Below are 19,880 nucleotides of genomic sequence, written 5' to 3' on the forward strand. Positions count from 1 at the left end.
TCAGAAACTGAATGAGTTGTTGAGTGTTCAAGGAGTGTTGTGGTGAGTGTCCTCAACACATGCTGAAACCAAAGCAAAACCATGTCGAGACGTTGTAGGGTTGGGTGGCCACCCCTCCTCATTACAGATGTTGGATGTCATAGGCTGGGCAGCCTGGTTAAGCAGACAGGTGGCTGGGCAGGGTACAAGTGAGTCTGAACATGCAGTGCACCGAACACTCCTAACGATTGGCCTGGACAGCTGATGACCTATGCATGTGCCAGTGTTGAAACCATGACATCGGCAGCTACAACTGAAATGGGCAAGTGACCATCAGCACTGGACTTAGGCACAGTGGCAGAGCATTGCATGGTCTGATGAATCCAGATACCTTCTTCATCATACCAATGGGTGGGCACGAATCCATTATCTTCTAGGGGAACAGCACATGTACTGTTGATGTAGACAAGCTGGCAGCAGCTCTGTTATGCTCTGGGGAACATTCATGAGGACCTCCAAGGGTCCAGTGGAGCATATGTAAAGCACCAATATAGCCAAAATGTGTCATACACTGGTTGCAGACCACGTGCATTCATTCATGAAGGTCATGTTCCCTGATGACAGTAACATATATCAACAAGATCGTTCACTATGTCACAAGACCTGGAGTGTGGTGGAGTGGTTCAAGGAAAACAGCAGCGACTTCAAGTTAATGTGCTGGCCCACAACTCACCAGAGCTGAACCCAGCCAAACACATCTGGTATGTGACTGTGTTGGGTATTAGGGTACTAAGGTGTTCAGACAGTCGTTTTTTTTACCTCACCCAATCTGCGAGTGGAACTGAGGTGGGGAAATATGACTTTGGTGTGAATAGTGCTCTCCGCCACACACCGCTTTGTGGCTAGCAGAGTATATATGTAGATGTAGATGGAGACTTGTGTGTCACATGTGGTGCCAACTTCCTCTGGTGACCTACCAAGACCTCATTGCTTCCATGTCACAATGCATCGCTACTGTTATCTGTGCCAAAGGGGACATACCAGCTGTTAGGTAGGTGATCATATTTTTCTGGTTGATCTGTTGAAGTATCACCCAGGGAGGTGCATTGGGCTCAGTCCTCCTTCTTATAACTCTAAATGACTCCCAAAAGGTGTCAGGTAAGAGAAAAAAGACTGTTTGTTGATGACAGCATCATAGTGATCACAGACAGAAATTCAACACAGTTAATATAAAAATCTAATGCAGCTCTCAGATATGTTTGCAACTGGTCATTAAAAAACAGAGTTACTTTAAATGTGAAAAAGACAAAGTGTATAAACTTCTAACTAAATGAAAAACTCAGTAATACTAAATTTAAAGTAAATAATAATTTATTATATTGTGTAACTGATACAAAATTCTTGGAGATGAATGTAGACTGTTCCTTGAAATGAACAGAACATATGAGAAGTCTGGCAAAGAGGCTACCCTCAGAATGTTACACCCTGCAATTCTTTGCACCATTGTGCGTATCTCAAGACTCAAAGTAACCTACTTTGGATATATATATTCAATCCTCAGTAATATGTATTGAGGAATAACTGTTGGGAACATACATACTAGTTTCAATATACAGGAAAGTGCTAAACAAATAGTAATGAATAGTAGTAACAGGGCACAGTGCAAAGATTTATTCAAAAAGCTAGAAATTCTGACTGTTCCAAGTGAATACATCTCTCACAATATAATTTATATAAGAAAAGATTTTAATTTGAACTGCACAAACAGCACAATACATAACCATGGAAACAAATCCAGTCACTGTTACATCTAAACTGAAAAAACAAGTCAAAATCCCAGAACAGTGTATTATTCCATGGAAAAAAAATTTATGATAGACTGACACAAGAAATGAAAGATGTGAATGATTTCACCACCTTTAGCCAATGGCTAAAAATATTTAATAAATGATAGCAATTACACTGTAAATAAACAATTAAATTACTATAGATAGTAACTTAATGTCCATTGACATTGTACTGTCTAACAATTTATAACATGCTTAGAAAAGTAGGAGTAAGTATTAGAGCTATAATTACTGTAAGAGGCATTCTTATTTTAATAAGACAAATTGTGCAAACATTTGAGGGCAACCATACAGTGAATATTGTTCCACCCATGAACCAATCAGTCAGTCAGTCAGTCAATCAGTGAAACCAGGGTTTAGTTTTTTGGTTTATTCTAAAAGCAAAAGCACATACACTTATTCAACTGAATTAATTCAAGTATATTAAGTTCATGAGAATGAAAGTCATTAGCTTACCCTTTAAATCTGTCATGCAGAAAAAACACTTGGGAGTATGATCTCTTCCTTCCCGCCAAATTCTAGGTATACTAAAACTCAGGCGCTCCTACTGTCTTTTGCTCCATCTCCAAAGACTTCCAATAGTCATTTGCAGCATAAATCTGGTGCATAGGACTTGTGCTCATCGCCAGTTTTAACTCTAAACTATGCTCTAAACTCTCAAAAGGAGCTATTTTTAACTTCCTATGTGGCATGATGACTCTACCACAAATGTAGCAAAATCAGTCAGGCTGATTCTTGACTGAGGTTTCATTTTGTAATGATGTTGTTTTCACTCAGAAAGCTCAAGTCATACTGACTTGCAGGTTGCTACAACCTAGAAGCAAGGTCAGCTCAACCACACTTCTGTCTGCTACAGAGTTCCCACCTCCATCTCTGTATACAAGGTTACCTGGCATGACTGTACCGCTAGTGTCATTTTTAATGTTGTAAACAGAACTCAAATGCTTAGAAGTATCTTTTCATTGTAGTTATCCACATTTATTGAATATCATATTTTTCACATACTTACATGATGTGTAAATAATTACTCTTTGTGACAATACAATTGAAGCTTAGCAAGTTTTGAGTGGCTTATCTACATAATAGGCTATTATCTCGATGTTGATGTGCTGAAAAATCATGACCTGACTGAGCTAAATGAGTAACATTTTTTAATTTGGTATGCAATAGTAATAGAAGATCACCAAAAATATGCATGTCCTCAGAAGATAGTATTGAAAAGAAGACCAGTGTAATGAGCTTTGAGGTTATTAGATCGACTTGCTCCATGTTTAACAATCTTGATGAACATTAAAGATTTACTTTGGTGTTTCACATATCACCTTAGATTGTGTAGTACGAGTAGTGCATGGTACTTTCAGTAGCAACATCATATCATCCCATCCCTATTGCATTTGCAGAAAGTAATAGTTTATTTGTAAGTAATATTTTGCCAACCCAATCTTGAAATCTATGTTCTCAGAATTTTGTCAGTCATTCATGATCACTTAACTGATAATAAATTTTGAGGTTGAAACTTCCTGGCAGATTAAAACTGTGTGCTGGACTGAGACTCCTGAGTTCAAGTCTCTGTCTGGCACACAGTTTTAATCTGCCAGGAAGTTTCATATCAGTGCACACTCTGCTGCAGCGTGAAAATCTCATTGTGGAATTTTGAGGTTGTTGAAGCTACATGCTTGGTGTTTAATAATATCAATGAACCTTAGAGATCTACAAGAGTACTCTGCAAATAACCTTTCAGTGTGTATTAGAGGGAAATTCCAACCACATTAGCATCCTATCCCTGTTGCGTCTGCAAATATTTTGTTGGAAGAACCACTGTTGCATAAACTCCTCCATAGCTCTGATTACTTCATTATGGTAATAACTTCATTGATTTACATATTGGAGGTTGTAATAATTTGCCCAAATATTTTTGGAATGTATACTCCCAAAATGCATGGGGCGCAATCCTCACGGGTGCCCTTATATCTTAAGGGATTGGGTTCCCCTGAGTTCTCAGTTCGCAAATGTGAGACTGCTAGACTGCTATTGTAAGATAAATTTTGGTTAGTATAATATATAAAACAACTTTATCCCAGCAGCAGCATAGCCATTTAAATCTTACTTTCCATTTCAATTTTCACTTTTGTGGGTTTCACAAGTCAACAACATATAATTTTGTTTCATGTTTTATGTTGAATGCACAATAGTTTCTTTAGACATCATGGACTAAAACCACTTTGGCATAGAGTCAAAAATGTGCTTTCTTTGAATGCTTTAGGAATCCTGCCAAAAAAATATATCATCAACAAGTGAACATGACAGCAGCCATGAATCATCATTATAATTTGGTAGATTTGCCCAAAATCTTCAAACATAAGGGACTTCTGAATCCATCCCATGGCGGTTTTACATAAAACATACAGAAAACATTTTACATTTGAGAGCAAACACAAAATAAAATATTTCTATTTATGTAATTGTTCTAGAACAACTGTAAAGATGAAGAAATGGAATGATGCGATAGAGGTACATTGGCCACACTGATGCTCAGAAGGAGGGAGGTAATGTTTAACTTTTCTATGTCTGTAGGATAGCCAGCTGACATGAGAACTCTTGTGATACTTGATGTGGCATTGTTTCTTGATCTGAGAGGTTAGGGTTTCAGAGCATCATCTCAGAAAATTGAAGATCCAAATATTAGAACTCTTGAGTCACCTTGATCCAGTTCTTAAAGAACATCTTATCAAAGTCAGACAAGGCCAAGAACCTGGAACATGTTTAAAGGCATTATCTGTCAAGTGGTACTCAGAATAGACTTCTAGTTGTGCCCATTATGTTAGGACTGCCAACCTGAAATAGAGAGAAAATGAAGAGTGTTATGCCATTATTGTTGATGGACATCCTGATTCAAATTATGTTGAAGAGACAACAATCATGCTGTGCTATATTTGCTTCAATAAGTATACTAAAGAGTATAAAATAAACTAAATGATTAATGGAAAATCTCATATAAAGATGTGAAACAAATACTAACAAAGAGATAGAGGGGCTGGCCAGTACTTACCTCAGCTCAGTACAGCCGATAGATACACATAAAACAAACCGAAAATTACATTCCTAGCTTTCGGAACAGATGTTCCTTCATCAGGGAGGAGAGAGGGGAAAGAAAGGGAAGAAGGGAAAGGAGATTCAGTTACTCACAACCCAGGCTATGAAGCAACAGGGAAAGGAAAATAGGGATGGTAGCAAGGATGGAGGCATGGTTGTCAGAGGGAAGCCAAAGATATTCTACTGTAAGTACTGTGCCAGCTTCAAACCAAAGAGGATGCATACAGAAGTAAAGAGGTATGTAGTATAAAGATAAACACAACTGTGTAGGATGAAAAGATGCGTGAATGGCTAAAGAGGAAAGGGAAAGAGGAGAAGACTGAAGAGTGAATGGGAGTGAGGTTGTTTAACGTAGGTTCAGTCCAGGGGGATGGCGGGATGAAAGGATGTGTTGGAGTGCAAGTTCCCATCTCCGCAGTTCAGAGGGACTGGTGTTGGATGGGAGAAGCCAAATGGCACATACGGTGTAGCAGGTTCCTAGGTCCCTAGAATTATGCTGGAGGGCATGCTCCGCTACTGGGTATTTGGCATCTCCTAGGCGGACAGTTCGTCTGTGTCCGTTCATGCGCTCAGCCAGTTTAGTTGTTGTCATGCCGATGTAAAAGGCTGTGCAGTGCAGGCATGTCAGTTGATAAATGACATGTGTAGTTTCACATGTGGCCCTGCCTTGAATTGTGTATGTTTTACCAGTAGCGGGGCTGGAGTAGGTGGTTGTGGGGGGATGCATGGGGCAGGTTTTGCAGCGGGGTCGGTTACAGGGGTAGGAACCGCTGGGTAGAGAAGGTGGTCTGGGAATATTGTAGGGTTTAACAAGGATGTTACGGAGGTTAGGGGGGCGACAAAAGGCAACTCTGGGTGGTGTGGGGAGAATTCTGTCAAGGGATGATCTCATTTCAGGGGTTGACTCGAGAAAGTCATATCCCTGGCGGAGTAATTTGTTGATGTTTTCGAGGCCAGGATAATATTGGATGACAAGGGGGATGCTTCTGTGTGGTCTGGGGGTAGGAACATTGTTGTTGGACGGGGAGGAATGTATTGCTCGGGAGATCTGTTTGTGGACAAGGTCTGCAGGATAGTTGCGGGAGAGGAAAGCACTGGTCAGGTTATTGGTGTAATTGTTGTGGGATTGTTTCTGGAATTCATTGAGTGAAATCAAAGCACTGGAGATGCTAGTCCACATGTAACTTGATCAATACTCATGAAATACTGAATTATAATCAGTGACTACTGTGCGTAAGGTTATAATAAGGTTATGTGCAGCATGGATGAAGGGCAACAGACAGTTTCCCATTCCTAGATTTCCAGAAAGTGTTTGACATATTGTCCCACTGCAGACTGTTAACAAAGCATACAGAATAGGTTCTCACATATGTGACCAACCTGAAGATTTTGTAAGTAATAGAGCTTTCTCAAAATTTGTAGTTGGCATGGAAAATGACAACTTGCTCAAAATGTACAAAAACATAAGTTATTGCAGGTTAACAGGTAAAATGATCCTGTAAATTCTGAACAGAGTGTTAGTTGTGTACTTTTTTCTCTAGTCATGTCTGTTAAATAGCTATGCATAATATAGTAAAGCAACATAAAATGGCACGAGCACATAAGATTGGTACTAGGGAAGGAAAATTGTTAACTTTGGTTTATTAGAAGGTGTTTAGGAAAGTGTGGTTCTTCTGTAAAGGAGAACATCTATAGAACACTAGTGCAACCCATTGTTTAGTATGACTTGAATGCTTCAAATCACCACCAGGTTGGGATAAAGGAAGACATCAAACCAGTTCAGAGTAGAGCTGCTGGATTTGTTACATGTGGGTTTGATCAACATGCACGTATTATGGAATGCCTTGTGAACTGAAGTGGAAATCCCTGGAGGGAAGATGATGTTCTTTTCACAAAACACTACTGAGAAATTTGGAGAAGTGACATTTGAAACTGAATGCAGAAGAAGTCTTCTGCCAGTTAAAAGCATTCTGCATAAGGTCTCTTATGGAAGCATACAGATAGCCTTTTTTGCTCTGTTTGTGTGTTGAACAGGAAAGGAAATTACTACTAGTGGTACAAGGTACGCTCTGCCGTACACCGTACAGCAACTTGTAATGTATGAATGTAGGCACGGATGTAGAGAGGGTCTTGCAAAGGAGTGCGGACACATTTTCTTCAATTGAATCCTCTTGGAAAATTTTCTCTGTGTGATTGTTATAGCCTTTTGTGGAACACATGCAGCTGCTACCTGTCATGAAGCAGGTACTTTTTTCAGAGTAATTCAAGTTTCCTTACAACCTGTTCAGTTACAGTCCACAGCGATAGAAAATCCCAAAACAGTGTGGTGGAAATTCTTTTTGTTCCATGTCTGATACTTTTTAGAATACATGTCTGATACCTTTTGGGGTGCTTGGGTTGACACTGCAAGGCCAATTGTGGTTCACTTGTGTTATGGTTGTCATTACTGTTGAAACTTTAGGTATGTTTAATTTGTCAGCTGAGACACATTCTGTGGTACAGTATGTTTTGTATTATGTGAGGTCTTTAAAGTGTTTATTCATGGCATCGGTTTGGTCAGATGTGTTGGTACCAATTGGCTACAGATGCAAATTATTACAAACTCAAAATACTACTATTGATGTTGAGGTACTTATTAAATGACTTAAAATATCTACATGAAAACTGGAACACTATTCTCTCTGAATCGAAGGTTGTTGCCAGTGAAATGAATTTCCACAGCCGTGCACTAAGAAGAGGAAATTATTTCATGGTGAAACCAGTAGTGAAGTGACAGATGTGAATTCAGAAGACTTGTTCAAGATAAATGTTTTTCACATCATTGAAAACCTGATGAAAAACAGTGAAGATTTTATGTGGAACATTTTGGTTTTTATGGAAATACTCAAACATGATTGATCATCAGGTTGCTGAGGCACAGAAGTTATTTATCAATCAATACCTTAATGGTGTCACAATAGATTTAGAAGATGAAATTAAATATTTGAGAACAATTCATACATTAAAGTGGGAATACACTAATAAGACCTATTCTTGAGTACTGCTTAAGCATTTGGGATCCCTATCAGGTCGGATTGAGGGAGGACATAGAAGCAATTCAGAGGCGGGCTGATAGATTTGTTACTGGTAGGTTTGATCATCACACGAGTAGTTTCGGAAATGCTTTAGGAACTCGGGTGGGAGTCTCCAGAGGAAAGGAGGCATAGTTTTCATGAATCGCCGCTAAGGAAATTTAGAGAACCGGCATTTGAGGCTGATTGCTGTACAATTTTACTGCCGCCAACTTACATTTCGTGGAAAGACCACAGAGATAAGATAAGAGAGCTTAAGGCTCATACAGAGGCATATAGACAGTCATTTTCCCTCATTCTGTTTGGGAATGGAACAGGGAGAGAAGATGCTAGTTGTGGTACAAGGTACTCTCTGCCATGCACCGTATGGTGGATTGCGGAATATGTATGTAGATGTAGATGTACTTTACAGACTTTTGAGTGATTGAATAACATGCATGATCTTAAAATTTCAAGCTTATTTTGCAATATATGTGCAGCTATGATCATCTTATACAATCTTCCAGTGACTATAGCTGAAGCAGAACTGTCATTCAGCACCCTGGCTTGCATTAAAAATTTTCTGAGATCAACTGTGTGTTACATGGCAGTTTTCCCCAAGACTGTCATGCAAGTTGTTACATGATATTATATGCTGATACCTTCATTCAGTGTAGTTAAATATTTACGGCGCACCATAATTACAGACAGTATTCGCTGCTGCCATTGACTGCCCAGCTAATAGCTTATTTCCTTTGCTCCTTTTATTATGAAGAGAATTTCTATTTTTTTTTTTTTTTTTTTTTTTTTTTTTGTAGACCTGAAAGCCTCGAAGCTGCCTGGGATTAGATAAGGGTTTACTTAAATGAACAGGAAGCAGCATCATAAACATGATAGAACAAAGGCTGAGTTACAGCACAGGTAAGCGTGAGGGGAATTCTCATTGCCTGCCCTCCTTCTCCATGAGATCGACAGGACCAGCTATTTGTTAAGAAGTGAGGTTGTTCCCATGTGTGAAAATCTTTTTATAAAGATAAAAATCTAAACCAGAGGGAGCCTTTGAGAGACACTTCAGTGTGACAAACACTGTTTGCCTCAGCAGCCACATTGTGGAAGAATGTTCCATTTAAACATGTGGAACAGGTTTCCCCATTGTTTCATAATGTTATTTTCTTTAGAGCACATGCTCTCTTGTACATGCCTATATGTAAGACTACTTATTTGTCAGCTTGAGAATTGTACCATGGTGCAGGAGATGTTTCCATTTCCAGTAAGTAGTTAATGGGTTTTGTGGTCATAGATTTATTAATTTTATGATAATAATTCTTCTAAACGTTAAAGATGAACATGAATAATGATGAAACCATGTTAAAGTGTGAAATATAAGGTACCTCAAGGACCACTATACTTACCTCCCATTACTGTTACATTTGTGAATAGTGTGTGGGAAGTAACACTGCCACTTAAACTGTTTATCAGCCCTGATTTTTGCATCATGGGAATTTCATGGACCCATGTACTGAAGGTTTAATAATTTGCCCAGTCTTTTTTGGAAGGTATGCTCTAAGAACTCAGGCAGCTAGTCATGTACAGTTAATTGATAGATGACCTCAAGTTTGTCTGAACTCTTTGTCTAGGACTGCTTCTGTTAAAGAACACTGAAAGCATACATCAATACTCCACATATCAGAATAATTCCATGTAGTGGAGGGCACTTCTGATTCAATTCCCATTCTTTTTTGTTCCAGGTACAATGTAATAAGATGCGTTGAAAGTTCTCCTTATGAGCAGTAATTTGTCAGTTGGTTTTATCTTCATCACTTTCAGGAGCAATTAGCAGGAGAAAGTAATAGTTTGCCTGACCAATCTTGGAATGTATGTACTCAGAATTTTGACTGAGAATCGTTATCATTGAATTGATAAACATTTTGTACTTGTCAGATTTACTTGTTACAGGGTAATAATATTTATAAATTTTAAAGATCAACATGAATTCTCAGCAGACCTACCTACAATGTGTAATAGAGGGAACTTTGGTAACCCACTGGTTTCCTCCCATCCCTGTTGCTTTTACGAAGAATGTTTGTGAAGAAACACTCTTGATTAGACTCTCTAGGAGCTCTTATGGTAATTTTGTGGACACAAGTATTAGAGGATCTTATAATTTGCAAAGTTATTCAGGCACATAGTCTGTTATGGTTTGGATGGTTGGTCATGTACAGTACTACTTTCCAGGGGCATTCAATAAGTAATGCAACACTTTTTTTACTGGCCAATTTCAGGTGAAAAAATGCAGAATTTACTGTAGGATATTATGGAATGATGTTGTTTCAGCTCTTATAGTTTCATTAATATCTGGTAGGTGGTGGCACCAGACACAGCCTTTAGAATGGCATCTGTGACGTAGGTGTATTCCGAGTATAGAACTGTCATTGGTTTCCTTCTGGCTGAAAACCACTGCATAATGGATACTTGTAGGAACTTGTAGAACGTCTAGGGAGATCTGGCAGTTGACAAAAGCATTGTCATTTATTAGGCAAGGCACCTGTCATCACTGTAACAAGGTTGTGCAAACCTGTCTGAACTCCCGCGTGCCCTCTGGACTCCTGAAATAATTAAACTAGTGGACACTCTTATTTGAGGTGATCAATGGATCACAATCAAACATCTTGCTGCACATCTGTAAGTCTTTGTTGGCAGTGCTGACACAGTCATCCAGCAGTTGGGATACTCAAAGTTGTTTTCTGACTACCCAACAGAGTGTCATAAAGAGTAATGAAGGAGCATCTGTGCAGAATTGCTTGCACGTTGCTTGGTGGATCATGATAATTTTTTGTCAAACATCATGACAGGTGATGAAACATGGGTTTATCACTTCAAATCATAAACAAAACTGCAGTCCAAGGAGTGGTACCACACCACCTCTCCTCAGAAGCAAAAGTTCAAAGCAGCTCTCAGTCATGGTGACAGCGTTCTGGGGCTCTAACGGGATTATTCTGATTGATATCCTCCCTTATGATACAATGATCAAGTCTGAAGTGTATTGTGTTAACCTCAGGAAATTGAGGAAACGACTTTAGTGTGTTTGTCACCACTAATATTCAAATGAACCTACACGACAATACAAAGCGTCACACAAGTCTGCACACCTGGAGGAGATCATGAGACTTTATTGGGTTGTTCTCCCTCATCCACCCTACAGCCCGGATCCCGCACCTTCCTACTCCCTTCCCTCTGGCCCAATGAAGGATACACTCTGCAGGAAGCAGTACACGGATGTTGGGGAGGATATTGATGCAGCATGGCATTGACTGGTATGAAGACCAGCAGAGTGGTACCATACCAGAATACAAGCCTTCCAGTAAGTGGAATAAGACCATCACATTGAATGGAGAAGATGTAGAAAAATAGAGTTTTGTAGCCAAAAGAATGGAGAAGAGTATGGAATCTCCAATAAAATCAACCTCCTTTCAGAAAAAAATAAATGTTACATTACTTATTGAACACCTCTCATAACTATTTGACTTTAAGACGGTCTCATCTCCTTGTTTACAGTTATGTATTTTAACCTTTTCATGGGCAATGGGGGATATACTTTCCACTAAACGTATTTCTGAGCAATGTTTGTGGTCCTTGGGCAGCATACGTATCATCATCTTATGGGTATCCGAAAGCTTTTAGGAATGTGTCTTACCATCTCTGTCTATGCCTGACACCTTGTGGTAGTACACTGTACCAGGAGTATGAAAATTACTGCTACAACACATTTCTGTTTGTTGTGGGATCTCTACTGTTGTCAGAACACATTGCTTCATTTCTGCAATATACTTTATTGTGACCTATATCAGCTCATTCCTTTATTGTGTCATAAGGTTTCAAGGACTGTTTTCACAATGTGATAGGTAAATGTTAATACCAGTAACAATTTTTTTAAATAAAGGAAAGGAAAACATAAAATAAAAGTATAATACTCTGTTCACTACTTTTTATGTGTAATGGTAACACATAACAGCTTACAAAGGTTTTAATACCTCACAAACATGCCATCGTGATATATATACAACCATAGTTCTTGGTCCTAGATCACAATAACAAAATTATCAAGAAATAAATATAGTCAGTTGATCACAATTCTATCAACATAGCAAAAAAATTATCTTCGCTGAGATGCTACAAAAGATGTGTCCCCTAATGGTTTAAAGAACATTGAAAACTTTTTATCAATATACCACATGCCAGCTTATGTTATGCACTGCAGAGAACTTTTGGTTCTGCAGCTGTCTCCACTTATTCAAGATAGAATTGTGAATGGTATGAAGAAACTTATTGACACTCCTCCTTATGGGTTCTTGTGTTTCAGATGCTCTTGTCTCTGTGGCTTCTAGTAGCCACTTGTAGTAGGAAGTAATATTTAAACTCCACCAGGTTTGGAATGTCTGTGAATCATTTTGCTTTAATTGAAAATGGACTATTGATGTTGCCCCATCTACTTTATACACTCCTGGAAATTGAAATAAGAACTCTGTGAATTCATTGTCCCAGGAAGGGGAAACTTTATTGACACATTCCTGGGGTCAGATACATCACATGATCACACTGACAGAACCACAGGCACATAGACACAGGCAACAGAGCATGCACAATGTCGGCACTAGTACAGTGTATATCCACCTTTCGCAGCAATGCAGGCTGCTATTCTCCCATGGAGACGATCGTAGAGATGCTGGATGTAGTCCTGTGGAACGGCTTGCCATGCCATTTCCACCTGGCGCCTCAGTTGGACCAGCGTTCGTGCTGGACGTGCAGACCGCGTGAGACGACGCTTCATCCAGTCCCAAACATGCTCAATGGGGGACAGATCCGGAGATCTTGCTGGCCAGGGTAGTTGACTTACACCTTCTAGAGCACGTTGGGTGGCACGGGATACATGCGGACGTGCATTGTCCTGTTGGAACAGCAAGTTCCCTTGCCGGTCTAGGAATGGTAGAACGATGGGTTCGATGATGGTTTGGATGTAACGTGCACTATTCAGTGTCCCCTCGACGATCACCAGTGGTGTACGGCCAGTGTAGGAGATCGCTCCCCACACCATGATGCCGGGTGTTGGCCCTGTGTGCCTCGGTCGTATGCAGTCCTGATTGTGGCGCTCACATGCACGGCGCCAAACACGCATACGACCATCATTGGCACTAAGGCAGAAGCGACTCTCATCGCTGAAGACGACAGGTCTCCATTCGTCCCTCCATTCACGCCTGTCGCGACACCACTGGAGGCGGGCTGCACGATGTTGGGGCGTGAGCGGAAGACGGCCTAACGGTGTGCGGGACCGTAGCCCAGCTTCATGGAGACGGTTGCGAATGGTCCTCGCCGATACCCCAGGAGCAACAGTGTCCCTAATTTGCTGGGAAGTGGCGGTGCGGTCCCCTACGGCACTGCGTAGGATCCTACGGTCTTGGCGTGCATCCGTGCGTCGCTGCGGTCCGGTCCCAGGTCGACGGGCACGTGCACCTTCCGCCGACCACTGGCGACAACATCGATGTACTGTGGAGACCTCACGCCCCACGTGTTGAGCAATTCGGCGGTACGTCCACCCGGCCTCCCGCATGCCCACTATACGCCCTCGCTCGAAGTCCGTCAACTGCACATACGGTTCACGTCCACGCTGTCGCGGCATGCTACCAGTGTTAAAGACTGCGATGGAGCTCCGTATGCCACGGCAAACTGGCTGACACTGACGGCGGCGGTGCACAAATGCTGCGCAGCTAGCGCCATTCGACGGCCAACACCGCGGTTCCTGGTGTGTCCGCTGTGCCGTGCGTGTGATCATTGCTTGTACAGCCCTCTCGCAGTGTCCGGAGCAAGTATGGTGGGTCTGACACACCGGTGTCAATGTGTTCTTTTTTCCATTTCCAGGAGTGTATATAGTTAATAATGTTGACACACATTACAGATCTATATGTATACTGAGGAAACCACCTTAAAGTGCATAGTAGGGCATACTTCTGGTACCACTTCCCTACCTCGCATCCCTTTGACGTTTGCAAATGGCATATGTAAAGAACTGTGTTCCAATAACATCCTCATGAGCTCTTTTTTCTTCTACATGGAAATTTTGTGAAGACATAAACTGGAGGATGTAGTAATTTTCCCAAGCTACATTAGAAGGTATGTTCTCATAATCTGGACAGTTAGCCCAATATAGTAAAGAGATAATTGACTTTGCATTTGTAAGATCTTTGTCTGTATTCTGTATACCAACTTGATGGTGTGTGGAGGTTCCACAATGAATTCAATTTATTTCAAATTAAATTACAGCTAATACTGGGAAGGAGAATAGTTGAAAATCATCCATGTAGACTCTAATTAGCCACATATTCTTCTCTGTGTCACTTCTATAAGCAATGTGTAGGAGGAAGTAATTTTTGGTCTGACTAATCTTGGACAGTACACTGTCAGAAGTTTTCCAGTGAATCAGATTTGTTTAATTTATAATGGACTTTGAGGTTGTCAGATCTACTTCCTACATTGTTAATCCTGTTTATTAACATTAAAGAGGTGCATGAGTACTGAGGATAGCACCTTACAGTGTGTAGTAGAGAGTAATTCTGGTGCCACTATTATCTCCACCCATCCTTGCAGCATTTGCAAATGTCACATGAAAATTACGATGGTTGATTAAGCAGATTATAAACTCTGATTATTTCATCATGCTCAATTTAGCAGCCCAGTACTTGGAGGACATTAAAATTATTCCATCCTTCCTTGGAAGTTATGCACACACAACTGGGACAGCTAGTCATGTATGGCAAATGGATACTTGAAATTTAGGCTTGTAATATTTCTGGCTTAGTCAGCCACCATATTCGGCTCCAAGAAGCTGTTTCCAGAGCAATGGAGATGCAAGAAGTATATAGATGATGAAATGTGGTGTGGGGGTGCCTGTGATAAATGTTAGATTCTGTACCATTCCCGTGAGAAAGACTGCCTGCATAAGGCTACTGCTCTGTGATTGGCCGCGGTGTTCGGAGCAAGGGTGCCAAAAAGTTAAAGTATAGTTATTATTATTAGTTACACTACTCATTGGAATGGCTTCAATCCGCCATTTTAGAATTAATAAAAACAATTTAAATAAAAAACAAAAGACTGACAAAATTGCACACAAAGCACTTTAGAAGCATTCAGGTCACGCCTTTTCTGGTATGGTGTGCAAAGTATCTCGGGCTGTTCGTCACTCTGGATTAGGCAGTGGAGAAGAACAGACATGTTGTCTGTCGTAGGATGTGTTTCCTATTTTTATTTAAGTTCCTGTTTGTCACTCTGGATTAGGCAGTAGAGATGTACAGTCATGTTGTCTGTAGTAGGATGTGTTTGCCAGTATTCAGTATTAAAAGATTCACTTCGGTAGTCATGAGGCACAGACACGTGCCACCAATAGTGTAAAGATACATTTTCGTAAATGTTGTGTTTGATCATGTACTTTGCTGTATAAGAAGGTGTTGTATTAAGATCATGTAGTCTTCTCGTGTGGCTATATTAAAATACGGGAGTGGCATCCCAAATAAATGATACATTATTTCAGAACAGAACCTTGCTATAAGTCAGCTTCAGCCTCAAGATACAGAACCTACAAACTACGTGCTGTTCTCGTGCTGGGGACATCACCATGAAGACAGCAGGTTAGTGAACTATAGCAGAACCTCTGTATTCCACACAGTGCAGTGGAAACAACTAGGTGCCTCACATGCACTGCATGCACAGACAAATGTCCTCAGTGACACGTCATCAGAAGTAATGCAGAGGAAGTAAAGGAGGATGATCATTATCAACACCAACAATCAATTCATTCTTTCTTTCTTGCCGTAGACTGTCTAATTGTCTCGTTTATGGTTTCTTCTGGTAAAGGACACTGAAAACATACATGTTTACTCTACAAGCCAGCTTAATTCCTTGTGGTTGAGAGTACCTCTGATTCAATCCCCAATTAATTTTGTTCCATATACAATCATGAATGTTTTGTAGGGTTTCAGGTGATGATCATACTTGGTATGAGCTCCAATTCTCAGATCACATTGTCTTTATCATTTTAATGGAAACTGGCCGGAGAAAGTAAAACCGTGCTTGCCCAGTCTTGGAGTTGTGTATTCAGAATTTTGACTGGACATAATTACCGTTAGAACGATAATGGTTTCTGTGGTTGTCAGATTTACTTGTTTGGTGGTAATAATATTTATTATAAGTACAGAGAAAACCACCTTACAGTGTGTATTAAAGGACACTTATAGCAACACTGTCATTTCTACCTTTCCCTGTTGCATTTGAGAATTTTGTCTGAGAAGAAATGTCTTATAAGCTCAGACTTTTTTCATCACGGTAATTTCATGGGCCCTTATAAAGGGCTGCTGAGAGCTAGGTCATGGCCTGGGAGAGAATGTGTGGTTGGGACCCATCTTCAAATATACCAGTCCAATTGTAATCCTATTTGAAAGAAGTTTTGGCATGATTTACTTATTTGAGATTCACAAAAGTACTTATTGGGATGAAATATAGAATAAATATAATTTCTTATTAAAGACTAAAAATATATTTAAAAATGCAATATATCATATGGTACTATATATTGCAAGAGATATTACAGATGTAGTTAGAGTGAGCTAACAGTGATTCATTATGGAGCAGGCTGAATCAGGGTGCATGGTAGTGTGTACATGTGTACCATTGACCCAGTATTAACAGCATTATGTTTGGCTGCATGTTTGATGGGGTGTTATCCTCTATTACAGACCCTTTGAGCATTACACAATTACGCAGACTGTGACACATCATTGCCTTGTATTTTGAAATCAGCTGCCCTAAAGAAATCAAATGAAGTTTTTTGATGCAGAGCAGAAAGTTTATACACAGGTGTATCAAGTAAGTGTACTTAATTTCCTGATGTTGTAGTGGACATGAACATTAACATTACTTATGGATAATACAGTGTCTGCAAATGCTTCTTTTTCTGTACAAAAGCAAGTGCACATCACTCAGATTTTAGATGCTTTTTCTGCAGCTCTTATTCTTGCCACAGAAACAATGAACTACTGAAGTTAGTTTGTTATTGTAAGACGCAGATTATCTTCTGAAAAATTTGTTTACTTAATGTCAGATATTAAAATATGTAACATTGATTTCTGTGTAAGTGCAGAAAGACAGGCTTCCTGATTACAGAACTGACACTAGAAGTTAATTTTTCTGGCTCCTGTATGTAATTTATTTCCAAGCACATTGTTTACATTCATGTTTCTGATTTCTCTACATTTTTTTAGTTAGAATTAGAATAAATTGTGGTAGCTACACATTTAAATAACATACACAAATACAGTTTCAATTTTCATCATATTTAATCATAATAATTTTTAGAAAGAAAACAGTTTGTATCATACTTGCATGATGTCCCATTGCCAAGATCATGCTCTAAATTTCACACTCATTTTGGGATGAAGTCCTTCCAACACTTTTATTACAACACATGGCTTCCTTCGTGCCAGTACAAGTTCAAAATGATGCATTACTGGACACTGCCATTTTAAGAAAACAGATTAATTGCATTGTCTCTATTATGTCAGGGAAGAAGAAACAGTTAATATGATACACTTTCTGTGACACTTTAGTACAACAAAAATTACTTGGAATGTAGTAAAATAGAAAATAGCCATAAACTATGGATCCAGTTTCCCATTGCAACTTTGAAAGAACTAAAACACCATGTGGATGAACCACGCAACGTTAAATATATCATAAAGAATACCAACACCATGACCCTTTCAATGTGTAGGAGACTGAAAGAATAGGAAAAAATATTAGTTTGAAAAGTAGTGAGTTAGTTAGTTATGTGTTCCATTGATCAATAGCACAAAAAAACGTTGTGAAGTGGAACGTGTCAAATGCACAAGAAATGTACACAGGAAACAAGTTTTTTAGTTTACATTATAGTGTTATACATAAATATCTCTATTACCTATCCCATTCCCTTAAATGGCACAAAATGCATATATTATATCTCCAGATTTATTCACTCATATTCAAGAATTCATCTACGGTATAGAAGGAGTTGTCCATGATGTATGATTTCAATTTGGTTTTGAAAATATTACTGCTGTCTGTCAGACATTTTAATTTATCTGGTAATTTATCAAAAAGTTTTATAGCAGAATGTTTTACCCCTTTCTGTGCCAAAGATAGGTTGTGTAAAGGATAAGAAACAAGTTTTTTTAGTTTACATTATAGTGTTATACATAAATATTTCTATTACCTATCCCATTCCCTTAAATGGCACAAAATGCATATATTATATCTCCAGATTTATTTACTCATATTCAAGAATTCATCTACGGTATAGAAGGAGTTGTCCATGATGTATGATTTCAATTTGTTTTTGAAAATATTACTGCTGTCTGTCAGACATTTTATTTTATCTGGTAATTTATCAAAAAGTTTTATAGCAGCATGTTTTACCCCTTTCTGTGCCAAAGATAGGTTGTGTAAAGGATAGTGTAAGTCTTTCTCTTTTCTGGTATTATAGTCATGAATGCTGCTGTTGATTTTAAACTGGTCCGTGCTGTTGAGAAAAAATTTCATTACTGAGTAAATGTAATGTGAAACAGTTGTAAGAATTCCTAACCTTTTGAACAGATGCCTACACGATGTGCTACATTGAACCCCACACATTATTCTGACTACTTTCTTTTGAGCAGTGAATACCTTTTGCCTAAGTGTTGAGTTGCCCCAGGTCGGGTTGATGGAGGAGATAGAGAAGATCCAAAGAAGAGTGGCGCGTTTCATCACAGGGTTATTTGGTAAGCGTGATAGCTTTACGGAGATGTTTAGCAAACTCAAGTAGCAGACTCTGCAAGAAAGGCACTCTGCATCGTGGTGTAGCTTGCTGTCCAGTTTTCGAGAGGGTGCATTTCTGGATGAGGTATCGAATATATTGCTTCCCCCTACTTATACCTCCCGAGGAGATCATGAATGTAAAATTAGATAATGACAGTGGCACGTAATGTGCCCTCTGCCACACACCGTTGGGTGGCTTGCAGAGTATAAATGTAGATGTAGATGTAGAATATTATTCCATATGACTTCAGAGAGTGGAAGTATGCAAAGCATGTTAGCTAAATAATTTCTAAATCCTCAAAATTGGCAATTATTCTGATTGCAAAAGTTATTAAACCTAGTCGCTTTAGGAGATCCAAAATATGAATTTTCCATTTATGATTCTCATCTATATGTACCCCCAAAAACTTAGTATGCTCTACCCTGGCTACTGACGTCTTTTGATGTGTTATATTTATTGAAGGAATTATACTTTTTGCAGCAGAAAATTGGATGTACTGTGTTTTTTCAAAGTCCAGAGCAAGCCCAACCACAGAAAACCAATTAATAACTTTTCCAAAGACCTTATTTGTATCATTTTCTATTGGACTTTCTATTACTGGATTGATAATTATGCTTGTATCATCAGCAAGTGTCAGCATCATGTTTCACATAAGAAGGGAGGTCATTCTCATATATCAAGAACAGGAGGGGACACATGATTGAACCTTGTGCAACACCTAATGTAATTTCACCCCAGTTAGAGGAATTGGCACACTCCTTTCAATCTCCTGAAGCATATAAAGAGACGTTTTGCTTCCTGTTCTGTAGATATGACTTAAACCACTCATATGCTGTTCCATTTATACCATAGAATTGTAATTTATTCAACATTATGTGATTGTTCACACAGTCAAAAGCTTTGGATAAGTCACAGAATATTCCTACTGGTGACATTTTACTATTTAAAGACTCTATTATGTGGACAGTGAAATTGTATATTGCTGTCTCAGTGGAACAGCATTTCTGAAATCCGAACTGTGATTTACTAAGTATCCCA

The sequence above is a fragment of the Schistocerca cancellata genome, chromosome 4 (assembly GCF_023864275.1).
Source record: "Schistocerca cancellata isolate TAMUIC-IGC-003103 chromosome 4, iqSchCanc2.1, whole genome shotgun sequence".
Lineage (NCBI taxonomy): Eukaryota > Metazoa > Arthropoda > Insecta > Orthoptera > Acrididae > Schistocerca > Schistocerca cancellata.